Source organism: Raphanus sativus, chromosome 7 (genome assembly GCF_000801105.2).
Source record: "Raphanus sativus cultivar WK10039 chromosome 7, ASM80110v3, whole genome shotgun sequence".
Taxonomy (NCBI): Eukaryota; Viridiplantae; Streptophyta; class Magnoliopsida; order Brassicales; family Brassicaceae; genus Raphanus; species Raphanus sativus.
Window position 1 is genome coordinate 21,908,902 of NC_079517.1, and position 12,704 is coordinate 21,921,605.

At 31.3% G+C, this 12,704-nt stretch overlaps 1 long non-coding RNA gene across 1 annotated transcript; it reads left to right on the forward strand.

Annotated features, from left to right (window-relative positions):
* The first annotated feature begins 2,335 nt into the window (after window positions 1-2,335).
* On the forward strand, window positions 2,336-12,271 carry LOC130497634 (uncharacterized). Its single transcript, XR_008936633.1, has 7 exons — window positions 2,336-2,423; window positions 2,523-2,592; window positions 2,676-2,744; window positions 2,833-2,888; window positions 2,971-3,207; window positions 3,288-3,447; window positions 12,103-12,271. It is a non-coding gene; the product is annotated as an uncharacterized LOC130497634 (long non-coding RNA).
* The last annotated feature ends 433 nt before the right edge of the window (window positions 12,272-12,704 follow it).

Here is a 12,704-nt window from a genome sequence, read left to right on the forward strand (position 1 = left end):
TTAAAAATTATTTTTATTTAATTTATTATGATCCTAACCCGTAATTCAAAGCGTTGGATTTCTTTTCGCATTTTTATGTTTATTCATTTTAGATAATAAATTACTGTATATATAAAATTTTAAAATAATTTAATTTTATAGATGTATTATATAGTTTACTAATGTTAAACCGTTCTAACAACATATTATATCTTTAGCATATTTTTTTATTTTTATGAAAATAAAATATATTAACTTATCAATTTAAAATAATTTTATCATATTTAGTTCAATATAATGGTTTTCTTTTAAAATGGTAGATAATATTATAAATTGATAAAATAGGATATGAGTTGATTCTTTTCATTTTATAAAAGATAATTGTATATATATTAATGTATAATAACATTTTACTAATTACGAAATTAATGTAAATATTTATTTACAATTTTCGACAGTTAAGATCTTGTTACAATATTTTTCAACAGATTTGCTAGAATTTTTAAATATATATATATCTATTATATTAAAACAGAAGTCATGACTTCTCATCCATGTGTGATATTTAATAAAATGGACCCTTACTAAAAATCACAATTCATTCATTCATTAATGATATACATAGACATATTTGTTTTCTTAATAAATTATAAATAGATATTCCTAGATTTTCTCTTAATTACATTCAAATAAAATCTTTTCAAATCTATTTATTTACTATATAAATATATATTCATATTAATTTAAAATATTAATGTTGTAATTTGTTTTTCACTTTACAAATTTTTCAATATTTAATTAATTTCGTAATTAATAATAGACTAAATGTATATTTTATTTTATAACATTTTAAGTATCTAATTAATTTTGTTATTATATTTAATCCATGTACAATCTTGTATTAGTTTGCCACATAAATTTATTTAATATTTTTCAATTAAATCTTTGATCTCTAACAATTAAGATTTGTTAATATTTGTATCACATGATTGAAAAATATGTCATCAATATGAACAATTGGTCTACAAATAACTATCTAGTTTATAATAAATTAGATAGTTATTTGTAGACTTATCTAAATGATGATCTATTATTTGTTTCCTTATTAAATGTAATCTTATTATTTATTTAAATGAAAGAAATTTTGAAAAGGAAATTAGGTTACTTTACTAATATATATAATTTTGTTATATTTATTTATATAGCATATCTAATTTAATACAATATAAACTATAATAAATTTTATAAAATATAGCACATAATTTTATTCTAATTACGATTAATTTATAATAACATTATATTTCTAATCACGAAATTAATTAATGTATTATTTTATAAAAATATTTAAACTTTTTGGTAAGATCTTGTTAGATTTTTCAACAGATTTTTTTATGAAAATATGGAATGTTATAATAAATCATAATAATAATGATAAGATTATAATAAATTATAATAATAATAAGATTAGAGAAGAAATGTAACATAACTTTCTAGGAATATGTCCAACTTAAAAAATCACACATAAATCAAAATTTTGACTTCTGTTTTAATATATAAGACTAGATTTTGATCCGCCCTTAAAAGGGCGGGTATTTTTCCGTTATTTATCAATATATTTATTTTTTAACTTAGGAGTGGTGAATGATTTATGTAGATGTGATAAAGTGTTTGCGTTTTTGATATTTCTTAGAAAACTTTTTGAAAATTATGCTTGTATGTTTAAAAGTATATTAACTGTGAAATCTATTTATATGTATTGCTATTTATATATATATATATATATATATATATATATATATATATATATATATATATATATATGGTTATTATACATATATGTATATATTATATACGGTTTAAAAAAACCCATATATATAAAATGGATTTAACTGTAGTTATTATCGAAATATAAATTTTTAAAAGTCAATAAATTATAAATCTAAATTAAAATTTTAGTTTGGGAAATTTATGATTACAGTTTTTATGTTCTTTTATTATAATTTATGTTATATAGATTTAAAATGGATTTAAAAAGAATGAGCTTTTATAATATTTGGATTCTGTAGATTGGGTTTTATTAAACTGGGCTCTATTATCTATTATATTTGTTTGATTAAATGTTCAGGCCCAATCCCATAATTCACTTTCTCTACCGACAAAATATCTTTATGCTTTTGTCTGCTTTCAGACATATCGATAGGAAAAAAAAACATAGGTTTCTCCGATGGCGATTCAAAACCAAAAGAGAAAGGAGAAACCAAAAGAAAAAGAACATAGCCCTCTACAATCTTCATTCGCTTATTAATTCCTTGTTCTTCTTCATTTTTCTAAAGTATTCGTCGGTTTTGAAATTTTTAAAAACAAAAAAAACAAAAGGATTCTTCGATGTCGATTCAGCGGCCACAAGAGATAGACTGCGACTCGTTCCTCTCAGATCGGAACAGGTAGTGTTTCTCTCTTGTTTGCTTTCGTACATATATAAAAAAGCAAACTTTTTTGGTAAATCGATCTAGATCTAACCTTTGTGTAAATATTATATATAGTTTGTATGTTGTTTCCCAGACAAAATAATCAGATATCGGACATATCTGAAGCAATATCCGATGAAAAAATGTAATAATTTTGTTTTTTAAAGTTCGTTGGTTTACAATAATTCATTTGTTATTTGTTTTCTAATTTTTCTAAAATATTTTCAGGGATAATAAACCTTCTAAGGTGTTAACAAATTGTGTCCTTATGTTCGTTGATGAAGTAAACGTCATAAGGTAATTTTTTTCTTATGTTCATTTTCTTCGAAGGATGTCACATTTAAACATTGACTTGAACTTTAATTTTTTTTTTATTACTCTGTAGTTTCTTAATAAGAAGTTCAAAGAAGGCTGGAGAGTATGTGTCTGCATAAAAAGAGAGTAAGTTGGTTTTAATAATGGTAAATAACATTGGTCGGTATACATAGTATAGTAAGACATAATAATTTTAAATCTGTTTCAGGTTTCACGCTAAGCTGGAAAAACATAAATCAGATAAGTAAAAAACATTGTACATTTATTCTGTGTAATTTTTTTTTGGTTTGATGTTAATCACTTACGGTTTATTTTGTTTTTTTCTTGTAGGATCTTACAATAAATGAAGGATCAGAGGAAGAAGTATGTGAATTTGGTTGAGTCAGTGAAAGATTCAGGAGGAGAGGATGAACTTGATTTGGATGAGTCATTGTTTCAGGGGAAAGTGAGTGTTTGTTTTTATATCTCATTTTTTCTTCTTAATAGTGGAAGACTCTCTTTGAAAGTGTTATGATGAACTTGCAGAGTTGGCACAACTCACTGGGATTGCAGCTCTTCTCAATTTACCATTACCAGACCTCGAAGACATTGCAGCTCTTTTCAGCAACTCACTGGCCCAACTCACTGGGTTTGCAGCTCTTCTCAGCTCATCTCAGCTCTTCTCATGTGTCTGCGCTAAATGAAAGTAAGTTGCTCACTCTTATATAGATTAGCAAAACAGAATAGGAATGGAACATTATCGGTAGTTAAGTAATAACCCGGAGTTTGCTTGATATGTTTGATGCCTGACTGTTTTGTTTGATAATCAAAAATAAGTTTGTTTCATGTATTTAGATAAGCAAAACTATCGGTAGCTAAGTAATTAAAAAATTAAGCACATTATTAAACATTCTCAGAAACGAAAAGAGATATTTTTGAAAAGAAAAACAACAAACTAATATAATATTCGAAAGTGAAAATCTCTAGAAAACAAAAACAGAAACAAAAAAAGATAGGTCTAGAATACAAAAACAACAAACTAAAATAATATCAGAGATTCTGGAAAATCTCTCTGTAAACAACATTCCTTGTCTGTTTCTGGGGCTTGCCTTCATCATCAACAATCAAAATCTTCAACCCTTTTTTAGATGTAACTCTAGAGATGGCCACATATAGTTGGCCATGCGAGAACACAGGCCTAGGTAAATAAATACCAACTTCTGAAAGTGATTGCCCCTGACTCTTATTAATTGTAATGGCAAATGCCACAGAAATAGGAATTTGCCTCCTCCTCATCTTGAAAGGCAACTTATTGTCAGAAGGGGTAATAGCCAGCCTAGGAATAAGAACAACTCGCCCAACTTTATCTCCTGTAATCACTTTTGCCTTTATTATGTTATCGTAGATCTCTGTAATCTGAAGTCGAGTCCCATTCATTAATCCGCCAGTAGGTTCTATGTTTCTTAGCAACATCACAGGACAACCAATTTTTAAGCATAGACTATGATTTGGTAAACCTGAAATTCGAATGGTGTTTAGGAAATCAGGAATCAGAGCTTGATCATTTACTGAATGTTTATATGAAGCGTCTATTGTATCAGAGGTTAAGTAAATCCTTTCCTCACCTGAAAAGTTGATCAACAAATAAATAATTTTAGCTTATAGACATTGAAATGGTAATAGAAAAACGAAAATACAGTCAGAAATAAATAACTAACCATCAAGCTTATCCAACATGTGCTGATTAATCTTCTCGACATCCTTGTTAGTTGGACATAGTATAGCTCTCTCTTGGAAAAACTTAGGTTCTTTATTCTGCTGCAAAAAAGAGACATCACCATACACAGCTTTGCTTATAGACTCGATCGGATCATCTGCATCAAGTATAAGAAACTCTTCAGGAATATTGATTAGAGCCTCCCCATCGCTACTGTCACCTATATTTCCATCTCCAACATCTAATATCCACTGTGAAAACTCTGCTAAATCTTTAGCTTCTTCAAGAGATAAATCGTTTGACATCAGCCTCATATTCTTTGTTAGCTTCAATACTTTGACATGTTTCCAAAGATGAGATGAATTTAAAGATGCCAAAACAATTTCAGGTCTTCCAGCTCCATGTATGACATGCAACACTTGTCTAAAATCGCCTCCTAGGACAACAACTTTTCCACCAAAAGGCAAATTGTCATTATTCCCGATTAAGTCAGCCATACTCCTATCCAATGCTTCAAAACAGTGTCTGCTCATCATTGGGGCTTCGTCCCAAATGATCAGAGAAGCTGCTTTAATCAAATTTGCTTGATCAGAACCCTGCGTTATTGTGCAAGTAGAAAACTCGTCCGGGTTAATTGGTATGCCAAATTTAGAATGCGTTGTCCTTCCCCCTGGTAGTAGCAGCGAAGCTATCCCACTTGATGCAACATTCAAACAGATCTCTCCTCTGTATCTAATAGCAGCAGACAACAATTTCCACAAAAATGTTTTCCCCGTTCCACCAAAGCCATAGACGAAAAAACTCCTCCTTTCTTTTCTAAGACAGCACTAAGAACCTCATCATAAATCTTTCTTTGTTCGTCCGTCATTTTTGCAAAATCCAGATCGTGATCAGCCTTTAACTGCTCTTTGTCATATGCAAGCTCGTCCATTATCAACACATTTTCCTGCTGAGTAAAATCAGCTATTGGCTTTGGCATAGATTCCCATGCCTCCAAAGAAGTACCATTCCGTTTCAAAATCTTCTCAATCTCGTGAAGAGTAAGCTGTTTTATCTCATCTTCTCTCAAATGTAAATCTACAAAGCAAAGGGTGGAATATTTAGTTACAAAACTTGAGATTAAGACACTGTATTATGTTAGGGTGAACATACCTGGTCTATTTAGAATCTTTCTACGACGATACTCAATATCATCAGATAGAAATTTCCAAATATTTTCCCAAACAACTTCTGGCTTTGACAGACTATCTGACATGAGCATGACCACAAAACATTGCCTCATATAGGACGCGGACCCGTAAAACTTGTCCTCACAATATCGTCTATGTATTCTTGATCATCCTCTAACAAACCACGAGCGAAGCAGGCCTCTTTGAATGATGAATACAGAACATTGTTGAACGTTCTGATATCCTCAAAAGATGTCGGACCTCTTACAATATTCAGCAAAACACGCAAATAAAAAGCTTCTTCAATCTTTCGTGGAGCGTAGTTTATTCTACCAATACTGAATCCTCTCTTTCTAGGAGTAAACTTCCGATCTTTCTTATTCCATATAAACCATATAGGAATTTCAGATAGAGTTAGTGTCCGAGCAAAAGCATTGACCTTGTTTAATTCAAACCATCCCAAGAACATTGTATTTTCAATCAAAACACGGCTGGTCACTTCTTCATATCTGTTATCATCTTAGAAAACTATACTTTGCTTTTCTAGTAGGTGAAACTGAATCCTCTCAACAGGTACAGATCGATAGTGTATAGGGAATTTGAAATTTCTCCAAGCACCTTCAGAGGCGGACACATATCTGCACGAGTAAAGAAATTAAATAAATGTAAATCGGTTCTATCAAATTTAATTTAAACATAGGAGAAAATAAATTACCTGCAGTTGAAGAAATCTTTTATTTCGTTTTTCCTCACTTCTGTTGAAGCTCCATCAGCGGAGACAGTCTCAACAGATACTCCTCTCTGTGTAGCAGACTCCGAACTTTCAATAACTACAGTACACCGATCTTGTCCCTTATTAATATACTTAAATAAGTATTTAATAGAACCAGTCTGATTACACCATTCCACGTTTATGTGAGCTCGATAACGAAGTAACAATTCCCTGTTATAAGGAATGACATATCTGTTGTCACATTTGAAGCCATGTTTCTCAATAAAGTGATCAGACTGTTCTATTCTTTTGTAGACCGGAAATCCTTCATTGTTAATGGTAGTCATCTCAGCATAATTTTTAGGATACATCTTAGAACATTTACCATTCTCCATACAAGGTGAATTCATATTGACTGCTCCACAAGGACCATGAATCATCATATCTTTCACGACTTCAAAAAGTTCAGGCTCTCTCTCTTTATCTGGAATTTCAGCAGAAATGATTTTGTCAATATCTTCAGTTTTAGGAAATTTATTGCCGGGAGCCATAAACAGCAGTATGTGAGCATGAGGGAGACCACGTTTTTGAAATTCAATAGTATACATGGCTGCATTAAGACAATAATAAAATTAGAGTCAAAGAACTTGAACAATAAAACAAAATATAATCAAAACACTTGTAAAATTCGGCAGAAAAAAAATTACTCACATGCCATAGTCTTTCCCAAAAGTTGTTTATCTGTTAAATCCGCCATTAGAGAATCAAGTTGACACTTGAACAGTCTGCAAATGATTTCAGGTCTGTCATCTGCAGTTAGTTTGCGTGGCTCTAAATACCTGGTTATTTCAGCCCACTTAAGATTGCAAGTAAAGGTGATAAATAGATCAGGAAACCCAAAATGTTTGCAAATCGCCATTGCATCCAAATACATATTTTCATATATCTTGGTCCTCCAGTAAATGAAGCTGGCAATAGAAAACGACTTCCCTGCTCATGCATATCAATTTTCCCATCATTCTCAGCTTGTTTAATAGAGTCAAAACTGTCTGATCTCAGATACTTCTGATTCATTCGGAGATAACGCAGCCTGTTAGACTCTACAGTAGTGTAGGAATCGACCAAGAATTGCTGAAACAACCTCTTAGAATGTAGCAGAGTATGACACTCATTCTCCCTTTCCATTAGTCGAAAAGCATACCATTGCCTCATACTGATACTCTACCTCTTATGGGTTGAAGTAGCCGCAGTTGTTCTTTTTTTTTATACCAAGTCTGAATCCATCTTCACCGTATGAGAAAATAAGAGGGTATTGAAGTGCCAGATAAGAAGGATGTATTTCATCGATCCTTTTAAGCCATCATGTCTGCTTTTCTTCTAAAACAATATCTCTCTTATTCATGTCCAAACTGAAATCTCCTGGAATCAGTGCGGCAACCTCTGATGCAGTAGGAGTATCATATGTCCTTCCATCTATTTCTCTGTTACTTATAATCCTCATATGCAATGTTTCTCTTGCTGATCTAAACTGATGAACATATGGGTTGACTTCGTCCAGCAGTTTTACGATCCTTTCAATTACTTGCTTCCTCAATCTCTCTTTTTTAGCCTTCTCACGCTTTGTTTTATATTTCCTGTTGCATGTAAAATCGGATAATAGATTAAAAAGGATGCGTAAGCGAGTGAAGTATGTTACATAAGTAGAATAAAAATAAATTTTAACATACCCTATTATAGAAGCCCTGTTTTGTATTTCGTTTTCAGTGTCCATGATATATAGCTGCCCAAATTTAGGATCTCCTCCTGGCGGTGGTTTTAAACTACCCATTAAGTGATAATTCTCGCCTTGAAGAACAACCATTTTTGGTCCATTACCACGAGGAGCTGATCTATCAATCTTACCACCGAGAGATGTGAAATAAAAAACCATATTTATTTGTCTAATGTTCTCCCGATAATATTTGCTGATCTCATCGTCATCGGTTAGCAATTTCCTTAGAATTTCTGGTGATTCCTTAAGTAAAGGTAGTTGAACTTGACCTAGCCCACAACACAATGAAAATTTAGGCTGCTTAGTCTGTCGTTTCTTCTCAATGCGTTCGCCGTACCAGAATATTGCACCACAATATTCACATTTATGCATTGGATCGCCTTCATCAATGTATCCTCGAAGAAAAAATGAAAAAACCCGTGGTTAATTACCAAAACACGAAAAAAACAAAACAATCATTTTTTAAATTGTTTAAATTATAGTACCAATGTGCTGCTTAGGAGGGTCTGTCTTCTTGTTCTTGAGCTTTGAAACTGAATCACGATTACAATAGAAAGATTAAAATAGAAAGTTAACTATGTAGAAAGATCGAAATATAAACTGTTTATGATATATTACCAGTGCACTTGGACACAGACCATCCCCTCTTAGCCGGCTTATCTTGAAAAATGTTCTTAAACATACTTGCCATGCTCAAAATCCTAGCTCTTTGCTCATCAGGAACTATGGTAACATTCTGAGTTTGTTGAGGAAAATATTCTGTCTCCGACTCAGAATTGTTATCTGAATTCATATCTTCCTCTTCAGAGCTTATATCATAAACCTGATTACCTTGGTCTTAAAAAAAATTAAGTATAAAATTAGTATTAAAATGATAGAATAAAAATATTTGTAATACCTTCAAATAGGTCCAGATCTATAGAACCAAATTCCATATCGTTTTCATTCTCTCCATCCTCCGAGGTCGAGAATGCTTTCAATAAATTAGTAGGTTGAAAATCTGAACATGTTCTGGTACTTGACAATTTCCTTTGTCTGATAGAGCTATCACATAGTGAAGATTGCCCAGTTAAACCTATAAAGCGGGTCAAGATTGTTAGAAAACATAAAACACTTGAACATAATTTTTATTTACATCTTACCAGATGTATTTAAATTAGGTTTCGACTTCTTAGATTTATTTTATTTATTTCTCCTAGGCTTACCTGGTAAGAGTAGGGAAAATCACAAATCGTAAAGTTAGGCATACACATAACACATGTAACAGAAAATTAATTATGACTGAATATTACCACTGGATTCATGAATAAAGTGTGATGTCTTTAAGGGATGATTAAAGACTTCATATTGTGGTGTATTCTGTAAACTTTGAAAAGTATTTGTCACATCAGCCAAGACCCTGCTGAAAACTCTTTTCAAAGGCAAAACACCATTTGTATTCTGCCCAACTTGAGGAGTAGTATATCCAGAGTCTGTAGGATTTCCTCCATTGATATTGCTGTTCTTGTCAGTCATAGGATCAAACTTTTTTTTCGTCTAATCGTCGCTGGGAGCATTATAACTGATGAAACCTAATTCTAAAAATAAGATTTATGAATATTATATGAGATACGTATAAGATTTGCTATCGATTAAACATAATTGTAAATCCCTATATTTCTCTAAATTAGTTTCGTAAAGTACATTTTATTCATAAATAGACATTTAATGTTAATATTGTTTTGGGTGATTATAGTGACCATATATTTAAATATATAGACATTTGAATGCTTTAGCTATTTAAAGATATCATACAATTGTGATATTTTTCATTGTTTAACACTAAGGTTTAATTATCTTATATTTACTTACACAGGATTATAAAAAGCTTACATTCGACTATAAGATCTACAGCAAGCGTAAGAGAAGACAATGTTCTGCATTACAGTGAAAGGTAACTCATAATCTTAAATTAGTATAGGTTTGAGTGTTTATTTGTGATAGTACTTTGGTCAGTAAATAAATGAATCAGAAAACGAATCTTATTCCAAAACAATAATATAAAAAAATCCATTAAAAACATAAAGAGAAAAAACCCAAACAAAACAACTTATTGAAAGAAAATTAAATAAAAACCAAACCAAAAGCAGCAACAACTAAATCATCATCTTTAACTCTGACGGAAGTTATCCTTTCTTGTCTTTTCAAGTTTAATTGCTTTAGTACACTGCTTTTTAGAGGTAGACTGAAGTTCGGGTGCTTCATTATTGTTATCTTTGCGCTTTGAAGAAGGAGTAGAAACAATATCATCACTTGGCGATTGAAGTAACATTGGCTCCTACGTAGCATAATTAGGTTAAAATATGAAATTTCAACATTTTTAAAAAATTAACATTAGATTATTTTACCTCGCTTGCTTGGACTGGAGCAGAATAGCTCTCAGATATTTCAGTGGGCATTAGCATACGTAGATCTTTCCATATTTTACCAACTTTATAGCATTCCCCTGAAGCATTGTCTTTCTGAATGAAAACTCCAAACATAAATGTCTGTCCAACCAAATTGGTAATTGCTTCGGGGAATGGTTCATCATCCTCAAGCTGTCAATAAGAAATATAATATAATGCACACGAAAACATATTCCAATTATTTTGCAATAGTTTAAAAAATATAAACCTCATCCCAAGAGCCATTTAGTAAGGTTGTAGCTGACTCAGGAAAAACTCCTGTAGCAATTGAATCCAATAAGAGGAATTGGGAATCGCTAGTATCATCCTTAACCAGTAAATGGATTTTAAATCTGTAGTAAACAGATAAAAACGAAAATAGACATTATGAGCGAAAGCATATAAATTTCATATTTATAAGTGGTAGTAATACCTTGGTGAAACATTGATTACTTTGGATTTGCATGCTTCACACCACCATATGTGTGTAACAGTCTCTTTCCCATTCACCTTTTTCATAGTTTTGGAGTGGGGGAAAACCTTCTTGTTGTTACAACTTATACAACCAAAATAATACCACCCGTAATCTGTATCAATGTCATAGACTGTTGCAATCACTCTGCATATTTTTTCCTACACAAAAGAACATATAATTAGACAACTAAAATTAATAGTATGGTAGAATTAATGACGCAAAAACTATTATAGATTTATTAAGTTACCTCATAACCTTCAAATAACTCGAATAGATTTTTTGAGGATAATGCATCCATTTATCTCGCTTTATCTGCAACTCAAGCTTGTTATCTTCAGATTCAGTTAGGGTCAAAGCCTGAGAATCATCGTCATCTCTGCAATTGAATAAAACATTTTGTAAGAGCTACAATGTTAATAATCTCAAACAGTTAAAATGATTATAAAAAGATTAAATAGACCTTTATTTAAACTCATCAGCTTCTGGTATTTCAGGATTGACAATCATCTGACTTGCATCAAAAGCATTTGAGATTTGAACTTCCCCTAATAAATGCAATATGTAGAACCTTTAGAGATAAACATATGTCGTTTGGCTAGATCAATTTATACAAAATAGTATATATATAAATTGGATACCTCTATATTTCCCAATCTTAGCAAATCGTAGAAGACATATTACACTTCCTTCTGTTTCTTGGCTAGCTGTGTGAAGATTCTCAGCAAATTTACCCCACAAACAGCAAGCTAATCTTTGCCCACTAAAAATATTTTTTAAAAAAATAGAAATCTTGTAATTATAAGGTATAGATAATATATTTATTTCAAAACAAAAATAGACTGGCAAAAAAAGGACTTACTAAATGTCCACGAATGTAAAATCCAACTTTTGTCTTTGTTTTCCACCATTACACGCTATAGTCTCGAGATCACCCAAGTCTTGAACTTGTCCAATAACATCTATATCAAAATAGTTTAGCATTGGTTAGGTATATATAATTGTGGTTATAAGCTTAATATTTGTTTTAAGAACTTACCAATAAGGATGTTTGAATCAAGATCACCTCTTTCTATGGTTTTGAAATCCACCAGGTTAAGAAAGATGTTGTCATCTCGGTGAGAAGATTCAGTGATTTGGGTGTTGCCATTGAAAGCTATACGATATTTATGATTAGTTGATCTGAAGGCTCTTCCAGCAGCACTTACACTGAAACGATCTATGTTTCTCCATAATCCAACACGAAGATGTTTTCCCCATTCACCAAGGTATGTCTTTTTTACACGAGGCATGGATTTTTGTTCCCTGTAAACAAATAAATTAGTCGACATTTCTTCTGTTAGGATTGATTTTAACAAAAACAATAGACAGAAAATATTTGTAAATCACTATAGAATGTCAAACTTACACTTGCATCACATAGGATTACTTCCAAGGTTTCTCCAACGTCTTTCATGAAATGTCTCCATGAATGAATGATCTTGACTTGAATGCGACACGCAGTCTTGCGTGGTTTGACATCATTCACAAAAGTTAGCTGCAAGTTATTCATCGCCATTTTTGCTGTATCTGTAAGTTTGATAAATAATTTGGTAAACTAAAGCTATATTTATAATAGATAAGGGGTGTAGCGGATTTAGGTTACGCAAATAGAGGTTAAAATCTTTTTCCGAATCAAAAATATCTTTTTTGTGGA